The sequence below is a fragment of the Ranitomeya imitator genome, chromosome 10 (assembly GCF_032444005.1).
Source record: "Ranitomeya imitator isolate aRanImi1 chromosome 10, aRanImi1.pri, whole genome shotgun sequence".
Lineage (NCBI taxonomy): Eukaryota > Metazoa > Chordata > Amphibia > Anura > Dendrobatidae > Ranitomeya > Ranitomeya imitator.
Genome location: NC_091291.1, coordinates 3,705,765 through 3,730,880, shown reverse-complemented (window position 1 = coordinate 3,730,880; position 25,116 = coordinate 3,705,765). Strand labels below are relative to the sequence as shown.

The 25,116-nt window shown below is 49.2% G+C and overlaps 1 protein-coding gene across 1 annotated transcript in view; it reads right to left on the bottom strand.

Annotated features, from left to right (window-relative positions):
• Positions 1 to 24,880, bottom strand: part of LOC138651669 (chloride channel protein ClC-Kb-like) — a 74,089-nt gene extending 49,209 nt beyond the window's left edge. Inside the window, exon 1 of the mRNA XM_069742056.1 lies at positions 24,346 to 24,880. The gene's annotated coding sequence lies outside the window, so the exon portion shown is untranslated. The remainder of the gene's footprint in view (positions 1 to 24,345) is intronic.
• Positions 24,881 to 25,116: the final 236 nt, after the last annotated feature.

The window sequence follows — 25,116 nt, the reverse complement described above, 5'->3', positions numbered from 1 at the left end:
TGGGGGCACCGACCCTCCGTGTTATTCTGGGGGCGCGGACCCTCCGTGTTATTCTGGGGGTAGATTGGGGGCACGGACCCTCCGTGTTATTCTGGGGACACCGACCCTCCGTGTTATTCTGGGGGCACCGACCCTCCGTGTTATTCTGGGGGCACCGACCCTCCGTGTTATTCTGGGGGCACCGACCCTCCGTGTTATTCTGGGGGCACCGACCCTCCGTGTTATTCTGGGGGCGCGGACCCTCCGTGTTATTCTGGGGGTAGATTGGGGGCACGGACCCTCCGTGTTATTCTGGGGACACCGACCCTCCGTGTTATTCTGGGGGCGCGGACCCTCCGTGTTATTCTGGGGGTAGATTGGGGGCACGGACCCTCCGTGTTATTCTGGGGACACCGACCCTCCGTGTTATTCTGGGGGCGCGGACCCTCCGTGTTATTCTGGGGGTAGATTGGGGGCACGAACCCTCCGTGTTATTCTGGGGACACCGACCCTCCGTGTTATTCTGGGGGCGCGGACCCTCCGTGTTATTCTGGGGACGCCGACCCTCCGTGTTATTCTGGGGACGCCGACCCTCCGTGTTATTCTGGGGACACCGACCCTCCGTGTTATTCTGGGGACACCGACCCTCCGTGTTATTCTGGGGGCACGGACCCTCCGTGTTATTCTGGGGACACCGACCCTCCGTGTTATTCTGGGGACACCGACCCTCCGTGTTATTCTAGGGACACCGACCCTCCGTGTTATTCTGGGGACACCGACCCTCCGTGTTATTCTGGGGGCGCCGACCCTCCGTGTTATTCTGGGGACACCGACCCTCCGTGTTATTCTGGGGGCACTGACCCTCCGTGTTATTCTGGGGGTAGATTGGGGGCACGGACCCTCCGTGTTATTCTGGGGGCACCGACCCTCCGTGTTATTCTGGGGACACCGACCCTCCGTGTTATTCTGGGGACACCGACCCTCCGTGTTATTCTGGGGACACCGACCCTCTGTGTTATTCTGGGGGCACTGACCCTCCGTGTTATTCTGGGGACACCGACCCTCCGTGTTATTCTGGGGGCACTGACCCTCCGTGTTATTCTGGGGACATCGACCCTCTGTGTTATTCTGGGGGCGCGGACCCTCCGTGTTATTCTGGGGGTAGATTGGGGGCACGGACCCTCCGTGTTATTCTGGGGACACCGACCCTCCGTGTTATTCTGGGGGTAGATTGGGGGCACGGACCCTCCGTGTTATTCTGGGGGCACCGACCCTCCGTGTTATTCTGGGGGCACTGACCCTCCGTGTTATTCTGGGGGTAGATTGGGGGCACGGACCCTCCGTGTTATTCTGGGGACACCGACCCTCCGTGTTATTCTGGGGGCACCGACCCTCCGTGTTATTCTGGGGGCGCGGACCCTCCGTGTTATTCTGGGGGCACGGACCCTCCGTGTTATTCTGGGGGCACGGACCCTCCGTGTTATTCTGGGGGCACGGACCCTCCGTGTTATTCTGGGGACACCGACCCTCCATGTTATTCTGGGGGCACCGACCCTCCGTGTTATTCTGGGGGCACGGACCCTCCGTGTTATTCTGGGGGCACGGACCCTCCGTGTTATTCTGGGGACACCGACCCTCCGTGTTATTCTGGGGGCACCGACCCTCCATCTTATTCTGGGGGCACAGACCCTACGTGTTATTCTGGGGGCACCGACCCTCCGTGTTATTCTGGGGACACCGACCCTCCGTGTTATTCTGGGGGTGCTGACCCTCCGTGTTATTCTGGGGGCACGGACCCTCCGTGTTATTCTGGGGGCACGGACCCTCCGTGTTATTCTGGGGGCACGGACCCTCCGTGTTATTCTGGGGACACCGACCCTCCGTGTTATTCTGGGGGCGCCGACCCTCCGTGTTATTCTGGGGGCGCGGACCCTCCGTGTTATTCTGGGGGCGCTGAACTGAAAGGAGACAAATGAGAAATTCACCGACCGCGACCTCTCACCTCCCGCCATCATCCACCCCTCCCCCGGCTGTTGTGGCAATAAGTCTCCTGTGATGTGACAACATTTAATAAAAGTGAACTGACAACAAAGTGGATATGCAGATTATTACACCACTGACCTCTCTGCAGAGCATCGCTCCTCCACCTCCTGACAGATACAGTGATATATCCTGCAGATTATTACACCACTGACCTCTCTGCAGAGCATCGCTCCTCCACCTCCTGGCAGATACATAGTGATATATCCTGCAGATTATTACACCGCTGACCTCTCTGCAGAGCATCACTCCTCCACCTCCTGACAGATACATAGTGATATATCCTGCAGATTATTACACCACTGACCTCTCTGCAGAGCAACGCTCCTCCACCATCTGACAGATACAGTGATATATCCTGCAGATTATTACACCACTGACATCTCTGCAGAGCATCGCTCCTCCACCTCCTGACAGATACATAGTGATATATCCTGCAGATTATTACACCACTGACCTCTGCAGAGCATCGCTCCTCCACCTCCTGACAGATACATACTGATATATCCTGCAGATTATTACACCACTGACATCTCTGCAGAGCATCGCTCCTCCACCTCCTGACAGATACATAGTGATATATCCTGCAGATTATTACACCACTGACCTCTCTGCAGAGCAACGCTCCTCCACCATCTGACAGATACAGTGATATATCCTGCAGATTATTACACCACTGACCTCTCTGCAGAGCATCGCTCCTCCACCTCCTGACAGATACACAGTGATATATCCTGCAGATTATTACACCACTGACCTCTCTGCAGAGCATCGCTCCTCCACCTCCTGACAGATACATACTGATATATCCTGCAGATTATTACACCACTGACATCTCTGCAGAGCATCGCTCCTCCACCTCCTGACAGATACATAGTGATATATCCTGCAGATTATTACACCACTGACCTCTCTGCAGAGCAACGCTCCTCCACCATCTGACAGATACAGTGATATATACTGCAGATTATTACACCACTGACCTCTCTGCAGAGCATCGCTCCTCCACCTCCTGACAGATACACAGTGATATATCCTGCAGATTATTACACCACTGACCTCTCTGCAGAGCATCGCTCCTCCACCTCCTGACAGATACATAGCGATATATCCTGCAGATTATTACACCACTGACCTCTCTGCAGAGCATCGCTCCTCCACCTCCTGACAGATACACAGTGATATATCCTGCAGATTATTACACCACTGACCTCTCTGCAGAGCATCAGTCCTCCACCTCCTGACAGATACATAGTGATATATCCTGCAGATTATTACACCACTGACCTCTCTGCAGAGCATCGCTCCTCCACCTCCTGACAGATACATAGTGATATATCCTGCAGATTATTACACCACTGACCTCTCTGCAGAGCATCGCTCCTCCATCTCCTGACAGATACAGTCATATATCCTGCAGATTATTACACCACTGACCTCTCTACAGAGCATCGCTCCTCCACCTCCTGACAGATACAGTGATATATCCTGCAGATTATTACACCACTGACCTCGCCGCAGAGCATCGCTCCTCCACCTCCTGACAGATACACAGTGATATATCCTGCAGATTACACCACTGACCTCTCTGCAGAGCATCGCTCCTCCACCTCCTGACAGATACATAGTGATATATCCTGCAGATTATTACACCACTGACCTCTCTGCAGAGCATCGCTCCTCCATCTCCTGACAGATAGTGATATATCCTGCAGATTATTACACCACTGACCTCTCTGCAGAGCATCGCTCCTCCACCTCCTGACAGATACATAGTGATATATCCTGCAGATTATTACACCACTGACCTCTCTGCAGAGCATCGCTCCTCCACCTCCTGACAGATACATAGTGATATATCCTGCAGATTATTACACCACTGACCTCTCTGCAGAGCATCGCTCCTCCACCTCCTGACAGATAGTGATATATCCTGCAGATTATTACACCACTGACCTTTCTGCAGAGCATCGCTCCTCCACCTCCTGACAGATACATAGTGATATATCCTGCAGATTATTACACCAGTGACCTCTCTGCACAGCATCGCTCCTCCACCTACTGACAGATACATAGTGATATATCCTGCAGATTATTACACCACTGACCTCTCTGCAGAGCATCGCTCCTCCATCTCCTGACAGATAGTGATATATCGTGCAGATTATTACATCACTGACCTCTATGCAGAGCATCACTCCTCCACCTCCTTACAGATACATAGTGATATATCCTGCAGATTATTACACCAGTGACCTCTCTGCAGAGCATCGCTCCTCCACCTCCTGACAGATACACAGTGATATATCCTGCAGATTATTACACCACTGACCTCTCTGCAGAGCATCACTCCTCCACCTCCTGACAGATACAGAATGATATATCCTGCAGATTATTACACCACTGACCACCCTGCAGAGCATCGCTCCCCCACCTCCTGACAGATACATAGTGATATATCCTGCAGATTATGACACCACTGACCTCTCTGCAGAGCATCGCTCCTCCACCTACTGACAGATAGTGATATATCCTGCAGATTATTACACCACTGACCTCTCTGAAGAGCATCGCTCCTCCACCTCCTGACAGATACATAGTGATATATCCTGCAGATTATTACACCACTGACCTCTCTGCAGAGCATCACTCCTCCACCTCCTGACAGATACAGAATGATATATCCTGCAGATTATTACACCACTGACCACCCTGCAGAGCATCGCTCCCCCACCTCCCGACAGATACATAGTGATATATCCTGCAGATTATGACACCACTGACCTCTCTGCAGAGCATCGCTCCTCCACCTACTGACAGATAGTGATATATCCTGCAGATTATTACACCACTGACCTTTCTGCAGAGCATCGCTCCTCCACCTCCTGACAGATACATAGTGATATATCCTGCAGATTATTACACCAGTGACCTCTCTGCAGAGCATCGCTCCTCCATCTCCTGACAGATAGTGATATATCCTGCAGATTATTACACCACTGACCTTTCTGCAGAGCATCACTCCTCCACCTCCTTACAGATATAGTGATATATCCTGCAGATTATTACACCAGTGACCTCTCTGCAGAGCATCGCTCCTCCACCTCCTGACAGATACACAGTGATATATCCTGCAGATTATTACACCACTGACCTCTCTGCAGAGCATCACTCCTCCACCTCCTGACAGATACAGAGTGATATATCCTGCAGATTATTACACCACTGACCTCCCTGCAGAGCATCGCTCCCCCACCTCCTGACAGATACATAGTGATATATCCTGCAGATTATGACACCACTGACCTCTCTGCAGAGCATCGCTCCTCCACCTACTGACAGATAGTGATATATCCTGCAGATTATTACACCACTGACCTCTCTGCAGAGCATCGCTCCTCCACCTCCTGACAGATACAGAGTGATATCTCCTGCAGATTATTACACCACTGACCTCTCTGCAGAGCATCGCTCCTCCACCTCCTGACAGATACACAGTGATACATCCTGCAGATTATTACACCACTGACCTCTCTGCAGAGCATCGCTCCTCCATCTCCTGACAGATACATAGTGATATATCCTGCAGATTATTACACCGCTGACCTCTCTGCAGAGCATCGCTCCTCCACCTCCTGACAGATACATAGTGATACATCCTGCAGATTATTACACCGCTGACCTCTCTGCAGAGCATCGCTCCTCCACCTCCTGACAGATACACAGTGATATATCCTGCAGATTATTACACCACTGACCTCTCTGCAGAGCATCGCTCCTCCACCTCCTGACAGATAGTGATATATCCTGCAGATTATTACACCACTGACCTCTCTGCAGAGCATCGCTCCTCCACCTCCTGACAGATACACAGTGATATATCCTGCAGATTATTACACCACTTACCTCTCTGCAGAGCATCGCTCCTCCACCTCCTGACAGATACATAGTGATATATCCTGCAGATTATTACACCACTGACCTCTCTGCAGAGCATCGCTCCTCCACCTCCTGACAGATACATAGTGATATATCCTGCAGATTATTACACCACTGACCTCTCTGCAGAGCATCTCTCCTCCACCTCCTGACAGATACACAGTGATATATCCTGCAGATTATTACACCACTGACCTCTCTGCAGAGCATCGCTCCTCCACCTCCTGACAGATACATAGTGATATATCCTGCAGATTATTACACCACTGACCTCTCTGCAGAGCATCGCTCCTCCACCTCCTGACAGATACATAGTGATACATCCTGCAGATTATTACACCGCTGACCTCTCTGCAGAGCATCGCTCCTCCACCTTCTGACAGATAGTGATATATCCTGCAGATTATTACACCACTGACCTCTCTGCAGAGCATCGCTCCTCCACCTCCTGACAGATACACAGTGATATATCCTGCAGATTATTACACCACTTACCTCTCTGCAGAGCATCGCTCCTCCACCTCCTGACAGATACATAGTGATATATCCTGCAGATTATTACACCACTGACCTCTCTGCAGAGCATCGCTCCTCCACCTCCTGACAGATACATAGTGATATATCCTGCAGATTATTACACCACTGACCTCTCTGCAGAGCATCTCTCCTCCACCTCCTGACAGATACACAGTGATATATCCTGCAGATTATTACACCACTGACCTCTCTGCAGAGCATCGCTCCTCCACCTCCTGACAGATACAGTGATATATCCTGCAGATTATTACACCACTGACCTCTCTGCAGAGCATCGCTCCTCCATCTCCTGACAGATAGTGATATATCCTGCAGATTATTACACCACTGACCTCTCTGCAGAGCATCGCTCCTCCACCTCCTGACAGATACATAGTGATATATCCTGCAGATTATTACACCACTGACCTCTCTGCAGAGCATCGCTCCTCCACCTCCTGACAGATACATAGTGATATATCCTGCAGATTATTACACCACTGACCTCTCTGCAGAGCATCGCTCCTCCACCTCCTGACAGATAGTGATATATCCTGCAGATTATTACACCACTGACCTTTCTGCAGAGCATCGCTCCTCCACCTCCTGACAGATACATAGTGATATATCCTGCAGATTATTACACCAGTGACCTCTCTGCACAGCATCGCTCCTCCACCTACTGACAGATACATAGTGATATATCCTGCAGATTATTACACCACTGACCTCTCTGCAGAGCATCGCTCCTCCATCTCCTGACAGATAGTGATATATCGTGCAGATTATTACATCACTGACCTCTCTGCAGAGCATCACTCCTCCACCTCCTTACAGATACATAGTGATATATCCTGCAGATTATTACACCAGTGACCTCTCTGCAGAGCATCGCTCCTCCACCTCCTGACAGATACACAGTGATATATCCTGCAGATTATTACACCACTGACCTCTCTGCAGAGCATCACTCCTCCACCTCCTGACAGATACAGAATGATATATCCTGCAGATTATTACACCACTGACCACCCTGCAGAGCATCGCTCCCCCACCTCCTGACAGATACATAGTGATATATCCTGCAGATTATGACACCACTGACCTCTCTGCAGAGCATCGCTCCTCCACCTACTGACAGATAGTGATATATCCTGCAGATTATTACACCACTGACCTCTCTGAAGAGCATCGCTCCTCCACCTCCTGACAGATACAGAGTGATATATCCTGCAGATTATTACACCACTGACCTCTCTGCAGAGCATCACTCCTCCACCTCCTGACAGATACATAGTGATATATCCTGCAGATTATTACACCACTGACCTCTCTGCAGAGCATCGCTCCTCCACCTCCTTACAGATACATAGTGATATATCCTGCAGATTATTACACCACTGACCTCTCTGCAGAGCATCGCTCCTCCACCTCCTGACAGATACAGAGTGATATATCCTGCAGATTATTACACCACTGACCTCTCTGCAGAGCATCGCTCCTCCACCTCCTGACAGATAGTGATATATCCTGCAGATTATTACACTGACCTCTCTGCAGAGCATCGCTCCTCCACCTCCTGACAGATACACAGTGATATATCCTGCAGAATATTACACCACTGACCTCTCTGCAGAGCATCACTCCTCCACCTCCTTACAGATACATAGTGATATATCCTGCAGATTATTACACCAGTGACCTCTCTGCAGAGCATCGCTCCTCCATCTCCTGACAGATAGTGATATATCCTGCAGATTATTACACCACTGACCTCTCTGCAGAGCATCACTCCTCCACCTCCTTACAGATATAGTGATATATCCTGCAGATTATTACACCAGTGACCTCTCTGCAGAGCATCGCTCCTCCACCTCCTGACAGATACACAGTGATATATCCTGCAGATTATTACACCACTGACCTCTCTGCAGAGCATCACTCCTCCACCTCCTGACAGATACAGAGTGATATATCCTGCAGATTATTACACCACTGACCTCCCTGCAGAGCATCGCTCCCCCACCTCCTGACAGATACATAGTGATATATCCTGCAGATTATGACACCACTGACCTCTCTGCAGAGCATCGCTCCTCCACCTACTGACAGATAGTGATATATCCTGCAGATTATTACACCACTGACCTCTCTGCAGAGCATCGCTCCTCCACCTCCTGACAGATACAGAGTGATATCTCCTGCAGATTATTACACCACTGACCTCTCTGCAGAGCATCGCTCCTCCACCTCCTGACAGATACACAGTGATACATCCTGCAGATTATTACACCACTGACCTCTCTGCAGAGCATCGCTCCTCCATCTCCTGACAGATACATAGTGATATATCCTGCAGATTATTACACCGCTGACCTCTCTGCAGAGCATCGCTCCTCCACCTCCTGACAGATACATAGTGATACATCCTGCAGATTATTACACCGCTGACCTCTCTGCAGAGCATCGCTCCTCCACCTCCTGACAGATACACAGTGATATATCCTGCAGATTATTACACCACTGACCTCTCTGCAGAGCATCGCTCCTCCACCTCCTGACAGATAGTGATATATCCTGCAGATTATTACACCACTGACCTCTCTGCAGAGCATCGCTCCTCCACCTCCTGACAGATACACAGTGATATATCCTGCAGATTATTACACCACTTACCTCTCTGCAGAGCATCGCTCCTCCACCTCCTGACAGATACATAGTGATATATCCTGCAGATTATTACACCACTGACCTCTCTGCAGAGCATCGCTCCTCCACCTCCTGACAGATACATAGTGATATATCCTGCAGATTATTACACCACTGACCTCTCTGCAGAGCATCTCTCCTCCACCTCCTGACAGATACACAGTGATATATCCTGCAGATTATTACACCACTGACCTCTCTGCAGAGCATCGCTCCTCCACCTCCTGACAGATACATAGTGATATATCCTGCAGATTATTACACCACTGACCTCTCTGCAGAGCATCGCTCCTCCACCTCCTGACAGATACAGTGATACATCCTGCAGATTATTACACCACTGACCTCTCTGCAGAGCATCGCTCCTCCACCTCCTGACAGACAGTGATATATCCTGAAGATTATTACACCACTGACCTCTCTGCAGAGCATCGCTCCTCCACCTCCTGACAGATACATAGTGATATCTCCTGCAGATTATTACACCACTGACCTCTCTGCAGAGCATCGCTCCTCCACCTCCTGACAGATACACAGTGATATATCCTGCAGATTATTACACCGCTGACCTCTCTGCAGAGCATCGCTCCTCCACCTCCTGACAGTGATATATCCTGCAGATTATTACACCACTGACCTCTCTGCAGAGCATCGCTCCTCCACCTCCTGACAGATACATAGTGATATCTCCTGCAGATTATTACACCACTGACCTCTCTGCAGAGCATCGCTCCTCCACCTCCTGACAGATACACAGTGATATATCCTGCAGATTATCACACCACTGACCTCTCTGCAGAGCATCGCTCCTCCACCTCCTGACAGATACATAGTGATATATCCTGCAGATTATTACACCGCTGACCTCTCTGCAGAGCATCGCTCCTCCACCTCCTGACAGATACAGTGATATATCCTGCAGATTATTACACCGCTGACCTCTCTGCAGAGCATCGCTCCTCTACCTCCTGACAGATACAGTGATATATCCTGCAGATTATTACACCACTGACCTCTCTGCAGAGCATCGCTCCTCCACCTCCTGACAGATACACAGTGATATATCCTGCAGATTATTACACCGCTGACCTCTCTGCAGAGCATCGCTCCTCCACCTCCTGACAGACAGTGATATATCCTGCAGATTATTACACCACTGACCTCTCTGCAGAGCATCGCTCCTCCACCTCCTGACAGATACATAGTGATATATCCTGCAGATTATTACACCACTGACCTCTCTGCAGAGCATCGCTCCTCCACCTCCTGACAGATACACAGTGATATATCCTGCAGATTATTACACCGCTGACCTCTCTGCAGAGCATCGCTCCTCCACCTCCTGACAGACAGTGATATATCCTGAAGATTATTACACCACTGACCTCTCTGCAGAGCATCGCTCCTCCACCTCCTGACAGATACATAGTGATATCTCCTGCAGATTATTACACCACTGACCTCTCTGCAGAGCATCGCTCCTCCACCTCCTGACAGATACACAGTGATATATCCTGCAGATTATTACACCGCTGACCTCTCTGCAGAGCATCGCTCCTCCACCTCCTGACAGTGATATATCCTGCAGATTATTACACCACTGACCTCTCTGCAGAGCATCGCTCCTCCACCTCCTGACAGATACATAGTGATATCTCCTGCAGATTATTACACCACTGACCTCTCTGCAGAGCATCGCTCCTCCACCTCCTGACAGATACACAGTGATATATCCTGCAGATTATCACACCACTGACCTCTCTGCAGAGCATCGCTCCTCCACCTCCTGACAGATACATAGTGATATATCCTGCAGATTATTACACCGCTGACCTCTCTGCAGAGCATCGCTCCTCCACCTCCTGACAGATACAGTGATATATCCTGCAGATTATTACACCGCTGACCTCTCTGCAGAGCATCGCTCCTCTACCTCCTGACAGATACAGTGATATATCCTGCAGATTATTACACCACTGACCTCTCTGCAGAGCATCGCTCCTCCACCTCCTGACAGATACACAGTGATATATCCTGCAGATTATTACACCGCTGACCTCTCTGCAGAGCATCGCTCCTCCACCTCCTGACAGACAGTGATATATCCTGCAGATTATTACACCACTGACCTCTCTGCAGAGCATCGCTCCTCCACCTCCTGACAGATACATAGTGATATCTCCTGCAGATTATTACACCACTGACCTCTCTGCAGAGCATCGCTCCTCCACCTCCTGACAGATACACAGTGATATATCCTGCAGATTATTACACCACTGACCTCTCTGCAGAGCATCGCTCCTCCACCTCCTGACAGATACATAGTGATATATCCTGCAGATTATTACACCGCTGACCTCTCTGCAGAGCATCGCTCCTCCACCTCCTGACAGATACAGTGATATATCTGCAGATTATTACACCGCTGACCTCTCTGCAGAGCATCGCTCCTCTACCTCCTGACAGATACAGTGATATATCCTGCAGATTATTACACCACTGACCTCTCTGCAGAGCATCGCTCCTCCACCTCCTGACAGATACATAGTGATATATCCTGCAGATTATTACACCACTGACCTCTCTGCAGAGCATCACTCCTCCACCTCCTGACAGATACACAGTGATATATCCTGCAGATTATTACACCACTGACCTCTCTGCAGAGCATCGTTCCTCCACCTCCTGACAGATACATAGTGATATATCCTGCAGATTATTACACCACTGACCTCTCTGCAGAGCATCACTCCTCCACCTCCTGACAGATAGTGATATATCCTGCAGATTATTACACCACTGACCTCTCTGCAGAGCATCGCTCCTCCACCTCCTGACAGATACATAGTGCTATATCCTGCAGATTATTACACCACTGACCTCTCTGCAGAGCATCGCTCCTCTACCTCCTGACAGATACAGTGATATATCCTGCAGATTATTACACCACTGACCTCTCTGCAGAGCATCGCTCCTCCACCTCCTGACAGATACACAGTGATATATCCTGCAGATTATTACACCACTGACCTCTCTGCAGAGCATCGCTCCTCCACCTCCTGACAGATACATAGTGATATATCCTGCAGATTATTACACCACTGACCTCTGCAGAGCATCGCTCCTCCACCTGCTGACATACATAGGGATATATCCTGCAGATTATTACACCACTGACCTCTCTGCAGAGCATCGCTCCTCCACCTCCTGACAGATACATAGTGATACATCCTGCAGATTATTACACCACTGACCTCTCTGCAGAGCATCGCTCCTCTACCTCCTGACAGATACATAGTGATATATCCTGCAGATTATTACACCACTGACCTCTCTGCAGAGCATCGCTCCTCTACCTCCTGACATATACATAGTGATATATCCTGCAGATTATTACACCACTGACCTCTCTGCAGAGCATCGCTCCTCCACCTCCTGATAGATACATAGTGATATATCCTGCAGATTATTACACCACTGACCTCTCTGCAGAGCATCGCTCCTCCACCTCCTGACAGATACATAGTGATATATCCTGCAGCTTATTACACCACTGACCTCTCTGCAGAGCATCGCTCCTCCACCTCCTGATAGATACATAGTGATATATCCTGCAGATTATTACACCACTGACCTCTCTGCAGAGCATCGCTCCTCCACCTCCTGACAGATACATAGTGATATATCCTGCAGATTATTACACCACTGACCTCTCTGCAGAGCATCGCTCCTCCACCCCCTGACAGATACATAGTGATATATCCTGCAGATTATTACACCACTGACCTCTCTGCAGAGCATCGCTCCTCCACCTCCTGACAGATACATAGTGATATATCCTGCAGCTTATTACACCACTGACCTCTCTGCAGAGCATCGCTCCTCCACCTCCTGACAGATACATAGTGATATATCCTGCAGATTATTACACCGCTGACCTCTCTGCAGAGCATCACTCCTCCACCTCCTAACAGATACACAGTGATATATTCTGCAGATTATTACACCACTGACCTCTCTGCAGAGCATCGCTCCTCCACCTCCTGACAGATACACAGTGATATAACCTGCAGATTATTACACCACTGACCTCTCTGCAGAGCATCGCTCCTCCACCTCCTGACAGATACAGTGATATATCCTGCAGATTATTACACCGCTGACCTCTCTGCAGAGCATTGCTCCTCCACCTCCTGACAGATACAGTGATATATCCTGCAGATTATTACACCACTGATCTCTCTGCAGAGCATCGCTCCTCCACCTCCTGACAGATACACAGTGATATATCCTGCAGATTATTACACCGCTGACCTCTCTGCAGAGCATCGCTCCTCCACCTCCTGACAGATACACAGTGATATATCCTGCAGATTATTATACCACTGACCTCTCTGCAGAGCATCGCTCCTCCACCTCCTGACAGATACACAGTGATATATCCTGCAGATTATTACACCACTGACCTCTCTGCAGAGCATCGCTCCTCCACCTCCTGACAGATACACAGTGATATATCCTGCAGATTGTTACACCACTGACCTCTCTGCAGAGCATCGCTCCTCCACCTCCTGACAGATACATAGTGATATCTCCTGCAGATTATTACACCACTGACCTCTCTGCAGAGCATCGCTCCTCCACCTCCTGACAGATAGTGATATATCCTGCAGATTATTACACCACTGTCCTCTCTGCAGAGCATCGCTCCTCCTCCTCCTGACAGATACACAGTGATATATCCTGCAGATTATTACACCACTGACCTCTCTGCAGAGCATCGCTCCTCCACCTCCTGACAGATACACAGTGATATATCCTGCAGATTACTACACCACTGACCTCTCTGCAGAGCATCGCTCCTCCACCTCCTGACAGGTACACAGTGATATATCATGCAGATTATTACACCACTGACCTCTCTGCAGAGCATCGCTCCTCCTCCTCCTGACAGATACAGTGATATATCCTGCAGATTATTACACCGCTGACCTCTCTGCAGAGCATCGCTCCTCCACCTCCTGACAGATACAGTGATATATCCTGCAGATTATTACACCGCTGACCTCTCTGCAGAGCATCGCTCCTCCACCTCCTAACAGATACACAGTGATATATCCTGCAGATTATTACACCACTGACCTCTCTGCAGAGCATCGCTCCTCTACCTCCTGACAGATACAGTGATATATCCTGCAGATTATTACACCACTGACCTCTCTGCAGAGCATCGCTCTTCCACCTCCTGACAGATACAGTGATATATCCTGCAGATTATTACACCGCTGACCTCTCTGCAGAGCATCGCTCCTCCACCTCCTAACAGATACACAGTGATATATCCTGCAGATTATTACACCACTGACCTCTCTGCAGAGCATCGCTCCTCTACCTCCTGACAGATACAGTGATATATCCTGCAGATTATTACACCACTGACCTCTCTGCAGAGCATCGCTCCTCCACCTCCTGACAGATACACAGTGATATATCCTGCAGATTATTACACCACTGACCTCTCTGCAGAGCATCGCTCCTCCACCTCCTGACAGATACATAGTGATATATCCTGCAGATTATTACACCACTGACCTCTGCAGAGCATCGCTCCTCCACCTGCTGACATACATAGGGATATATCCTGCAGATTATTACACCACTGACCTCTCTGCAGAGCATCGCTCCTCCACCTCCTGACAGATACATAGTGATACATCCTGCAGATTATTACACCACTGACCTCTCTGCAGAGCATCGCTCCTCCACCTACTGACAGATACACAGTGATATATCCTGCAGATTATTACACCACTGACCTCTCTGCAGAGCATCGCTCCTCCTCCTCCTGACATATACATAGTGATATATCCTGCAGCTTATTACACCACTGACCTCTCTGCAGAGCATCGCTCCTCTACCTCCTGACAGATACATAGTGATATATCCTGCAGATTATTACACCACTGACCTCTCTGCAGAGCATCGCTCCTCTACCTCCTGACATATACATAGTGATATATCCTGCAGATTATTACACCACTGACCTCCCTGCAGAGCATCACTCCTCCACCTCCTGATAGATACATAGTGATATATCCTGCAGATTATTACACCACTGACCTCTCTGCAGAGCATCGCTCCTCCACCTCCTGACAGATACATAGTGATATATCCTGCAGATTATTACACCACTGACCTCTCTGCAGAGCATCGCTCCTCCACCCCCTGACAGATACATAGTGATATATCCTGCAGATTATTACACCACTGACCTCTCTGCAGAGCATCGCTCCTCCACCTCCAGACAGATACATAGTGATATATCCTGCAGCTTATTACACCACTGACCTCTCTGCAGAGCATCGCTCCTCCACCTCCTGACAGATACATAGTGATATATCCTGCAGCTTATTACACCACTGACCTCTCTGCAGAGCATCGCTCCTCCACCTCCTGATAGATACATAGTGATATATCCTGCAGATTATTACACCACTGACCTCTCTGCAGAGCATCGCTCCTCCACCTCCTGACAGATACATAGTGATATATCCTGCAGCTTATTACACCACTGACCTCTCTGCAGAGCATCGCTCCTCCACCTCCTGATAGATACATAGTGATATATCCTGCAGATTATTACACCACTGACCTCTCTGCAGAGCATCGCTCCTCCACCTCCTGACAGATACATAGTGATATATCCTGCAGATTATTACACCACTGACCTCTCTGCAGAGCATCGCTCCTCCACCTCCTGACAGATACATAGTGATATATCCTGCAGCTTATTACACCACTGACCTCTCTGCAGAGCATCGCTCCTCCACCTCCTGACAGATACATAGTGATATATCCTGCAGATTATTACACCGCTGACCTCTCTGCAGAGCATCACTCCTCCACCTCCTAACAGATACACAGTGATATATTCTGCAGATTATTACACCACTGACCTCTCTGCAGAGCATCGCTCCTCCACCTCCTGACAGATACACAGTGATATAACCTGCAGATTATTACACCACTGACCTCTCTGCAGAGCATCGCTCCTCCACCTCCTGACAGATACAGTGATATATCCTGCAGATTATTACACCGCTGACCTCTCTGCAGAGCATTGCTCCTCCACCTCCTGACAGATACAGTGATATATCCTGCAGATTATTACACCACTGATCTCTCTGCAGAGCATCGCTCCTCCACCTCCTGACAGATACACAGTGATATATCCTGCAGATTATTACACCACTGACCTCTCTGCAGAGCATCGCTCCTCCACCTCCTGACAGATACACAGTGATATATCCTGCAGATTGTTACACCACTGACCTCTCTGCAGAGCATCGCTCCTCCACCTCCTGACAGATACATAGTGATATCTCCTGCAGATTATTACACCACTGACCTCTCTGCAGAGCATCGCTCCTCCACCTCCTGACAGATAGTGATATATCCTGCAGATTATTACACCACTGACCTCTCTGCAGAGCATCGCTCTTCCACCTCCTGACAGATACAGTGATATATCCTGCAGATTATTACACTGCTGACCTCTCTGCAGAGCATCGCTCCTCCACCTCCTAACAGATACACAGTGATATATCCTGCAGATTATTACACCACTGACCTCTCTGCAGAGCATCGCTCCTCCACCTCCTGACAGATAGTGATATATCCTGCAGATTATTACACCACTGACCTCTCTGCAGAGCATCGCTCCTCCACCTCCTGACAGATAGTGATATATCCTGCAGAATATTACACCACTGACCTCTCTGCAGAGCATCGCTCCTCCACCTCCTGACAGATACAGAGTGATATATTCTGCAGATTATTACACCACTGACCTCTCTGCAGAGCATCGCTCCTCCACCTCCTGACAGATACATAGTGATATATCCTGCATATTACACCACTGACCTCTCTGCAGAGCATCGCTCCTCCTCCTCCTGACAGATACATAGTGATATATCCTGCAGATTATTACACCACTGACCTCTCTGCAGAGCATCGCTCCTCCACCTCCTGACAGATACATAGTGATATATCCTGCAGATTATTACACCACTGACCTCTCTGCAGAGCATCGCTCCTCCACCTCCTGACAGATACATAGTGATATATCCTGTAGATTATTACACCACTGACCTCTCTGCAGAGCATCGCTCCTCCACCTCCTGACAGATACATAGTGATATATCCTGCAGATTATTACACCGCTGACCTCTCTGCAGAGCATCGCTCCTCCACCTCCTGACAGATACATAGTGATATATCCTGCAGATTATTACACCACTGACCTCTCTGCAGAGCATCGCTCCTCCACCTCCTGACAGATACAGTGATATATCCTGCAGATTATTACACCGCTGACCTCTCTGCAGAGCATCGCTCCTCCACCTCCTGACAGATACATTGTGATATATCCTGCAGATTATTACACCACTGACCTCTCTGCAGAGCATCGCTCCTCCACCTCCTGACAGATACAGAGTGATATATCTTGCAGATTATTACACCACTGACCTCTCTGCAGAGCATCGCTCCTCCTCCTCCTGACAGATACATAGTGATATATCCTGCAGATTATTACACCACTGACCTCTCTGCAGAGCATCGCTCCTCCACCTCCTGACAGATACACAGTGATATATCCTGCAGATTATTACACCACTGACCTCTCTGCAGAGCATCGCTCCTCCACCTCCTGACAGATAGTGATATATCCTGCAGATTACACCACTGACCTCTCTGCAGAGCATTGCTCCTCCTCCTCCTGACAGATACATAGTGATATATCCTGCAGATTATTACACCACTGACCTCTCTGCAGAGCATCGCTCCTCCACCTCCTGACAGATAGTGATATATCCTGCAGATTACACCACTGACCTCTCTGCAGAGCATCGCTCCTCCACCTCCTGACAGATAGTGATATATCCTGCAGATTATTACACCACTGACCTCTCTGCAGAGCATCGCTCCTCCACCTCCTGACAGATAGTGATATATCTTGCAGATTATTACACCACTGACCTCTCTGCAGAGCATCGCTCCTCCTCCTCCTGACAGATACATAGTGATATATCCTGCAGATTATTACACCACTGACCTCTCTGCAGAGCATCGCTCCTCCACCTCCTGACAGATACACAGTGATATATCCTGCAGATTATTACACCACTGACCTCTCTGCAGAGCATCGCTCCTCCACCTACTGACAGATACATAGTGATATATCCTGCAGATTATTACACCACTGACCTCTCTGCAGAGCATCGCTCCTCCACCTCCTGACAGATACACAGTGATATATCCTGCAGATTATTACACCACTGACCTCACTGCAGAGCATCGCTCCTCCACCTCCTGACAGATACATAGTGATATATCCTGCAGATTATTACACCACTGACCTCTCTGCAGAGCATCGCTCCTCCACCTCCTGACAGATACATAGTGATATATCCTGCAGATTATTACACCACTGACCTCTCTGCAGAGCATCGCTCCTCCTCCTCCTGACAGATACATAGTGATATATCCTGCAGATTATTACACCACTGACCCCTCTGCAGAGCATCGCTCCTCCACCTCCTGACAGATAGTGATATATCCTGCAGATTATTACACCGCTGACTTCTGCAGAGCATCGCTCCTCCACCTCCTTACAGATACATAGTGATATATCCTGCAGATTATTACACCGCTGACCTCTCTGCAGAGCATCGCTCCTCCATCTCCTGACAGATACGTAGTGATATATCCTGCAGATTATTACACCACTGACCTCTCTGCAGAGCATCGCTCCTCCTCATCCTGACAGATACATAGTGATATATCCTGCAGATTATTACACCACTGACCTCTCTGCAGAGCATCGCTCCTCCTCCTCCTGACAGATACATAGTGATATATCCTGCAGATTATTACACCACTGACCCCTCTGCAGAGCATCGCTCCTCCACCTCCTGACAGATAGTGATATATCCTGCAGATTATTACACCACTGACTTCTGCAGAGCATCGCTCCTCCACCTCCTGACAGATACATAGTGATATATCCTGCAGATTATTACACCGCTGACCTCTCTGCAGAGCATCGCTCCTCCATCTCCTGACAGATACGTAGTGATATATCCTGCAGATTATTACACCACTGACCTCTCTGCAGAGCATCGCTCCTCCTCATCCTGACAGATACATAGTGATATATCCTGCAGATTATTACACCACTGACCTCTCTGCAGAGCATCGCTCCTCCTCCTCCTGACAGATATATAGTGATATATCCTGCAGATTATTACACCACTGACCCCTCTGCAGAGCATCGCTCCTACACCTCCTGACAGATACATAGTGATATATCCTGCAGATTATTACACCACTGACCTCTCTGCAGAGCATCGCTCCTCCACCTCCTGACAGATACATAGTGATATATCCTGCAGATTATTACACCACTGACCTCTCTGCAGAGCATCGCTCCTCCTCCTCCTGACAGATAGTGATATATCCTGCAGATTATTACACCACTGACCTCTCTGCAGAGCATCGCTCCTCCACCTCCTGAGATATAGTGATATATCCTGCAGATTATTACACCACTGACCTCTCTGCAGAGCATCGCTCCTCCTCCTGACAGATATATAGTGATATATGCTGCAGATTATTACACCACTGACCCCTCTGCAGAGCATCGCTCCTACACCTCCTGACAGATACATAGTGATATATCCTGCAGATTATTACACCACTGACCTCTCTGCAGAGCATCGCTCCTCCACCTCCTGACAGATACATAGTGATATATCCTGCAGATTATTACACCACTGTCCTCTCTGCAGAGCATCGCTCCTCCACCTCCTGACAGATACACAGTGATATATCCTGCAGATTATTACACCACTGACCTCTCTGCAGAGCATCGCTCCTCCACCTCCTGACAGACACATAGTGATATATCCTGCAGATTATTACACCACTGACCTCTCTGCAGAGCATCGCTCCTCCACCTCCTGACAGATACAGAGTGATATATCCTGCAGATTATTACACCACTGACCTCTCTGCAGAGCATCGCTCCTCCACCTCCTGACAGATACATAGTGATATATCCTGCAGATTATTACACCACTGACCTCTCTGCAGAGCATCGCTCCTCCACCTCCTGACAGATACATAGCGATATATCCTGCAGATTATTACACCACTGACCTCTCTGCAGAGCATCGCTCCTCCACCTCCTGACAGATACAGAGTGATATATCCTGCAGATTATTACACCGCTGACCTCTCTGCAGAGCATCGCTCCTCCACCTCCTGACAGATACAGAGTGATATATCCTGCAGATTATTACACCACGGACCTCTCTGCAGAACATCGCTCCTCCTCCTCCTGACAGACACATAGTGATATATCCTGCAGATTATTACACCACTGACCTCTCTGCAGAGCATCGCTCCTCCACCTCCTGACAGATACAGAGTGATATATCCTGCAGATTATTACACCACTGACCTCTCTGCAGAGCATCGCTCCTCCACCTCCTGACAGATACATAGTGATATATCCTGCAGATTATTACACCACTGACCTCTCTGCAGAGCATCGCTCCTCCACCTCCTGACAGATACATAGCGATATATCCTGCAGATTATTACACCACTGACCTCTCTGCAGAGCATCGCTCCTCCACCTCCTGACAGATACAGAGTGATATATCCTGCAGATTATTACACCGCTGACCTCTCTGCAGAGCATCGCTCCTCCACCTCCTGACAGACACATAGTGATACATCCTGCAGATTATTACACCGCTGACCTCTGCAGAGCATCGCTCCTCCACCTCCTGACAGATACATAGTGATATATCCTGCAGATTATTACACCACTGACCTCTCTGCAGAGCATCGCTCCTCCACCTCCTGACAGATACATAGCGATATATCCTGCAGATTATTACACCACTGACCTCTCTGCAGAGCATCGCTCCTCCACCTCCTGACAGATACAGAGTGATATATCCTGCAGATTATTACACCGCTGACCTCTCTGCAGAGCATCGCTCCTCCACCTCCTGACAGATACAGAGTGATATATCCTGCAGATTATTACACCACTGACCTCTCTGCAGAGCATCGCTCCTCCTCCTCCTGACAGATACATAGTGATATATCCTGCAGATTATTACACCACTGACCTCTCTGCAGAGCATTGCTCCTCCACCTCCTGACAGATACATAGTGATATATCCTGCAGATTATTACACCACTGACCTCTCTGCAGGGCATCGCTCCTCCACCTCCTGACAGATACAGAGTGATATATCCTGCAGATTATTACACCACTGACCTCTCTGCAGAGCATCGCTCCTCCACCTCCTGACAGATACATAGTGATATATCCTGCAGATAATTACACCACTGACCTCTCTGCAGAGCATCGCTCCTCCACCTCCTGACAGATACATAGTGATATATCCTGCAGATTATTACACCACTGACCTCTCTGCAGAGCATCGCTCCTCCACCTCCTGACAGATACATAGTGATATATCCTGCAGATTATTACACCACTGACCTCTCTGCAGAGCATCGCTCCTCCACCTCCTGACAGATACAGAGTGATATATCCTGCAGATTATTACACCACTGACCTCTCTGCAGAGCATCGCTCCTCCTCCTCCTGACAGATACATAGTGATATATCCTGCAGATTATTACACCACTGACCTCTCTGCAGAGCATTGCTCCTCCACCTCCTGACAGATACATAGTGATATATCCTGCAGATTATTACACCACTGACCTCTCTGCAGAGCATTGCTCCTCCACCTCCTGACAGATACACAGTGATATATCCTGCAGATTATTACACCACTGACCTCTCTGCAGAGCATCGCTCCTCCACCTCCTGACAGATACACAGTGATATATCCTGCAGATTATTACACCACTGACCTCTCTGCAGAGCATCGCTCCTCCACCTCCTGACAGATACATAGTGATATATCCTGCAGATTATTACTCCACTGACCTCTCTGCAGAGCATCGCTCCTCCACCTCCTGACAGATACATAGTGATATATCCTGCAGATTATTACACCACTGACCTCTCTGCAGAGCATCGCTCCTCCACCTCCTGACAGATACACAGTGATATATCCTGCAGATTATTACACCACTGACCTCTCTGCAGAGCATCGCTCCTCCACCTCCTGACAGATACACAGTGATATATCCTGCAGATTATTACACCACTGACCTCTCTGCAGAGCATCGCTCCTCCTCCTCCTGACAGATACATAGTGATATATCCTGCAGATTATTACACCACTGACCTCTCTGCAGAGCATCGCTCCTCCACCTCCTGACAGATACAGAGTGATATATCCTGCAGATTATTACACCACTGACCTCTCTGCAGAGCATCGCTCCTCCACCTCCTGACAGATACATAGTGATATATCCTGCAGATAATTACACCACTGACCTCTCTGCAGAGCATCGCTCCTCCACCTCCTGACAGATACATAGTGATATATCCTGCAGATTATTACACCACTGACCTCTCTGCAGAGCATCGCTCCTCCACCTCCTGACAGATACATAGTGATATATCCTGCAGATTATTACACCACTGACCTCTCTGCAGAGCATCGCTCCTCCACCTCCTGACAGATACAGAGTGATATATCCTGCAGATTATTACACCACTGACCTCTCTGCAGAGCATCGCTCCTCCTCCTCCTGACAGATACATAGTGATATATCCTGCAGATTATTACACCACTGACCTCTCTGCAGAGCATTGCTCCTCCACCTCCTGACAGATACATAGTGATATATCCTGCAGATTATTACACCACTGACCTCTCTGCAGAGCATCGCTCCTCCACCTCCTGACAGATACACAGTGATATATCCTGCAGATTATTACACCACTGACCTCTCTGCAGAGCATTGCTCCTCCACCTCCTGACAGATACATAGTGATATATCCTGCAGATTATTACACCACTGACCTCTCTGCAGAGCATCGCTCCTCCACCCCCTGACAGATACACAGTGATATATCCTGCAGATTATTACACCACTGACCTCTCTGCAGAGCATCGCTCCTCCACCTCCTGACAGATACATAGTGATATATCCTGCAGATTATTACACCACTGACCTCTCTGCAGAGCATCGCTCCTCCACCTCCTGACAGATACACAGTGATATATCCTGCAGATTATTACACCACTGACCTCTCTGCAGAGCATCGCTCCTCCACCTCCTGGCAGATACATAGTGATATATCCTGCAGATTATTACACCGCTGACCTCTCTGCAGAGCATCGCTCCTCCACCTCCTGACATACATACTGATATATCCTGCAGATTATTACACCACTGATCTCTCTGCAGAGCATCGCTCCTCCTCCTCCTGACAGATACATAGTGATATATCCTGCAGATTATTACACCACTGACCTCTCTGCAGAGCATCGCTCCTCCACCTCCTGGCAGATACATAGTGATATATCCTGCAGATTATTACACCACTGACCTCTCTGCAGAGCATCGCTCCTCCACCTCCTGGCAGATACATAGTGATATATCCTGCAGATTATTACACCGCTGACCTCTCTGCAGAGCATCGCTCCTCCACCTCCTGACATACATACTGATATATCCTGCAGATTATTACACCACTGACCTCTCTGCAGAGCATCGCTCCTCCACCTCCTGACAGATACAGAGTGATATATCCTGCAGATTATTACACCACTGACCTCTCTGCAGAGCATCGCTCCTCCACCTCCTGGCAGATACATAGTGATATATCCTGCAGATTATTACACCACTGACCTCTCTGCAGAGCATCGCTCCTCCACCTCCTGGCAGATACATAGTGATATATCCTGCAGATTATTACACCGCTGACCTCTCTGCAGAGCATCGCTCCTCCACCTCCTGACATACATACTGATATATCCTGCAGATTATTACACCACTGACCTCTCTGCAGAGCATCGCTCCTCCACCTCCTGACATACATACTGATATATCCTGCAGATTATTACACCACTGACCTCTCTGCAGAGCATCGCTCCTCCACCTCCTGACAGATACATAGTGATATATCCTGCAGATTATTACACCACTGACCTCTCTGCAGAACATCGCTCCTCCTCATGGTATTGGGCCCGGGTGATGTCAGGCTGTGGCTCATTATTCCCCTCAGCTGTTCCTCTGTCCCCGCAGTCGCCGCCATCTATGTCTATGTGGCCTTCTCTCTTGCGCACTACAAGTCGCAGCGCTGCCTGTCCGCGGGGTCACATGACGGCTCCTCACGTGATCACGAGGTTTCTGTGACAACAGCTCTTTACGTTCTCGGTCATTTTACGGCAGTTCTGGGGTCTCCGTCCTCACAGTGAATTTATTGCAGGTTTTCCAGCACAGAATACAGGTGGTCACAGAGCGCCCTCCCAAAGGGGTTCTGCAGCAGCTTCTCATTTGGTGAGATCGGCTCTTCAGCCAGTAAACTGCATTGACTTCTATAGGGGGAGTCTCTGTAGTGTCTCGCAGATTTATGTCTGCAGTTCCTATGCAGAGCTCTAGGTTTCCATGGTAACAGATGGGCGGCACGGTGGCTCAGTGGTTAGCATTGTACGGTGGCGCAGTGGTTAGCATTGTACGGTGGCTCAGTGGTTAGCATTGTACGGCGGCTCAGTGGTTAGCATTGTACGGTGGCTCAGTGGTTAGCACTGTACGGTGGCTCGGGTGGTTAGCATTGTACGGTGGCTCAGTGGTTAGCATTGTACGGTGGCTCAGTGGTTAGCATTGTACGGTGGCTCAGTGGTTAGCATTGTACGGTTGCTCGGGTGGTTAGCATTGTACGGTGGCTCAGTGGTTAGCATTGTACGGTGGCTCAGTGGT